Genomic DNA, 3,699 nt, shown 5'->3' with positions numbered 1-3,699 from the left:
TCAGTGGAGCAAAAAGTGTCAAAGGATGAGAGGCATTGGTCTGATGGTAAGGAGATAAACCTGTTAGTTTGCCAAAAGGTGTATAAAGTTTAATAAATTTATTAAAGCAGAACTAGAGTTCCACTTTCAAGAATCCATAATCAGGGAGGTAATTATTGCAGAAAGGGACAAGTAATGTACCCTTTGCAATACTTCTCCTAATCTGCCGGATTGCTCCAGGTATCTGTCAAAAAGCTGAGCTGCATGCACAGCGTCAGCTTTGCTTGCCAGGATACTTGGCAATCCTGGCATCTTCTTGAATTAACTCCTGCGGGCTTGTGTGGGAGTTATGTCATCCGGGCTCGACAAATCCAGATGGCTTAAGATCATTGACAGGAAAAGAAGAAAAAAGAAGATGGTGGCACCCTGCATGTGAATGGGAACAGGTAAGATTTAATTCTGCTTTAAATGTGCTCCTTGATTCAGTGACAGTGATAAAAGCGTACTTTAAAGGTAACCTCCAGGCAAACAAATGAAATACATTTAAAGGGAATTGGTATACCCACCAAATGATTTGTATTTCAGACCACCCTGTTCAATGTTTTCTGGTAAGACAAGAGGGGCGTGGGTTAGTGTTCTTTGTGCTAAATACCATATTTTCTTTTCTAGTTTCAGAAAGGAAAAATAAACACATTGTTAAGGTGGAAGTAAACCCAAATCTAACCCAAAACAAAAAAAACACACATACCTTCAATCCTGCAGATCAATCTTTCTGTCGGAAGTTTTCTTCCATTGGGTTCCGATATCTGTCTTTGCCCGGCACAGAGGGAGCGCCAGGCATGGCCATGTTCTCTTCTTTCGTTTTTTTTTTTCCTACATCACCCCATCTCGCATTGCGCAGGTGCGAAATCGGGTGACGTAAATGGGGAAAAAACTTGGCGATCTCACTGCGCATGCACTGAGCTGCCGAGAGCCTCCTGGAATGCGTGACTCTGGAGGCTCTGAGCTCCCATTCATTATTTATCCCCCAGGCGATTGTGAATTAAGTTAAATTTAAACTTAAAAAAAAGGGTGTTGCACTTAAAAAAAACACTAACAAACAAAATGTTTACTTTAAAATAAAAGGGTTGTCTACCTTTTATGCAAAGTAAAAACTCTGGGTTTGGGTCCGCTATAAACTAATATCTCTGTCATTCTGATTTCTCCTATTTTCTGCATGTTCCTTTCCCTGCAACACAGCTGATTAGCCCGCTTGTCCTGTTTCTTCCTCCTCTAGGCTGGACTTTGCTGTGCAGAGACTGCATCTAGCAACAACAAGTCAACTATTCATGTACACTGCTTGCATTTAATGACCTATTAATAAATACAGAGTTCCAGTAATGTGTGTCTTGTGTACCTGCCTGAAATTCAACTTTAATAACTTCAGTCTCCCGATCTCTTGTGGATTATTGATTCCTAGCACAAGATAAGCAGACCATTGTTACTTAGATTCCTTTCTATTAAGTGTTAATTATTCCATGTTATGCTGAGCTGGAATTGATTGCATTTTTCCTTTAGCAAACAAGCTTAACTGTACTGAAAATGTTCATGTATGACCTTTTCTAACAAGTGAAATCATTTCCTTTTTAAAGGAAATCCAAGGGAAGGAAACCTGTACATAAACTTCCACAGAAGACAATAGAAACGTTATAAATTTGGACCTTTTAGCTGGGTGTGGGTTGGCTTCCTGCTTCAGAGGTTTTGTGCTTATCACAATCCTGTTTCCCCATCATTTATAATGTTTTTTAGCTCACTTATATCTTAATTCCTCCAGCGCAGATGTGTCCCCTTTTTCCTGTTTCTCTCCAACGCAGTATATGTTGGAAACGTTACAGGCCTGCATACATAGACACCTGTGTTTCAAAAGTGCTAAATCAGGGGTGAGTGACTTCTAAGTTAGCACTTTTCAAATTATCATAGGTCAGCTATAGGCAGTGGTGACATATCTGTATTGTTTGAAGTGACCTCTTGGGAACTTTACTTGAAAAAGCAGGAACATCTAGAAATGGTATAGTTTATGTTAAGTATACTAGGAACAAGCAAGCCAGCAAATCACCTACACTGTCAGTTCTAAAAGGGCACAATATTTCTTTAAAGTCTGTCCTTGAAAAAATATGTTTAAAAAAGTATATTGTTGTATACTATATGTTGGCAAAAGTATATTGTTCACATTTGTAGCACAACAAAAACAGTTAGAAACATACAGGTAAATAGTCAATGACCCACTGCCCATAGTGTGGTATTGGACTCTGTGCTATACACATTACTCCTGTAGTAAGAGTATTTGTTACCCCATAAAGGGGTATGGTATATTAGAATAGGAAGAAGAGTAATTGGTCCCGACGTGTTTCATCATTTAGGCTTCCTCAGCGGATGTTGAGACGTATGGTACAGGCTAACATATAAACAAGTAACTTTTTCTATAAATTAGTCTGTACCATACGTCTCAACCTAAGAAAGCCTAAATGGCGAAATGCGTTGGGCCACAAGACCAGTTACTCTTTTTCCTTTTCTAACTGTAACTGTTGCTGATTTACTACATTATTAAGTGAACAATATACTTTTGCCAAAAAAACCTCTGGTGTTCTATTTTGCTGTTCTTTATACATGTATATGACTCTAGGGGTTGGCATCCAATTAGGCTATTATGGAAAGAGGGAAACAATCTCATAACACCTTGAAAATTTGAGTTTATTTATTTAATTCACATTTTCTGCTACTCAATACCAAGTATCTCTCCAGCTGGAATTCAGCCATGAGCTGCTGTCAATCAGGCTGTGCGTTGGGGTGCGTCAGCTTGTGACATTATAGGTTGCCAACTTGACTTACAGCAAAGAACAGCGGATGCAAACAATCTGTACAATGCATCTTAATATGCTTCCATGATTGGCATGATCAGAAGAGGGACAAGTTCTGCAAGTTTTGCAACATGAAGGGAACTGTTAGGGTCATAGATATTTTGTGTTCATTTTCCCACAACAATTTAAAGGCATCATTATACATCTAAGACAGTAAAAGAAATACTAAATGTTACAATCCCTATTTAGGTTGACATCAATTGTGCCTAAGCAGTCACCTAAGAGGTTTTCTCTTAGCTTTATCTTTGAATTCCTTTTAATAGCCCTGTTTATTCTCTGACTAGACCAATGTTTCTCAACAAGGGTTCTGTGGAATACTAGGGTTCCTCCAGAGAGTGCTAGGGGTTCCTTGAGAAATGAGCTGTTTGTGACATTCTGTAAGGTTGGCATTCTTCCCACTGGGCAACGATGTAAGAGGCATTCTTCCCACTGACAACCACACTAATGTACTGTGAGCTGTGGGTATAGTATATATAGCAGGGGTTCCCTGAGGACCCGAAAGGTATATTATTTCCTTGACGGTGATCCCAAATGTGTGGCTCAGGTTGAATTTTATGTGCCAAAAGCGTTAACCCCAAGCCATACTCGAGTAGCAAATAAAATCCTACTTGCTCCCCTCGATCCAGCGGCATCCTCTAGCGAATGCCGGCCGGCTTTTGCATCACATCCTCAGCTCGATCGATGTGATGCGTGAAGCATCGGTACACTGGGGAGGCTTGACTTGGCGGGAAATTAAAGAGCAATTAGATTGATTGAGAGCAAAAGATTAATTACATTGTAATCTGCTTTTAAAACATTGATCACAGTAAAAAAGTTACAAAAA

The 3,699-nt window shown here is 39.5% G+C and overlaps 1 long non-coding RNA gene across 1 annotated transcript; it reads left to right on the top strand.

The window, feature by feature from the left end:
- Positions 1–210: 210 nt before the first annotated feature.
- On the top strand, positions 211–1,359 carry LOC140330155 (uncharacterized). The gene is made up of 2 exons (XR_011920649.1): positions 211–425; positions 1,256–1,359. It is a non-coding gene; the product is annotated as an uncharacterized lncRNA (long non-coding RNA).
- Positions 1,360–3,699: the final 2,340 nt, after the last annotated feature.

Source organism: Pyxicephalus adspersus, chromosome 4, assembly GCF_032062135.1.
Source record: "Pyxicephalus adspersus chromosome 4, UCB_Pads_2.0, whole genome shotgun sequence".
Lineage (NCBI taxonomy): Eukaryota > Metazoa > Chordata > Amphibia > Anura > Pyxicephalidae > Pyxicephalus > Pyxicephalus adspersus.
Note: the sequence above shows the minus strand (reverse complement) of the source record. Positions and strands in the feature narration are given on the sequence as shown.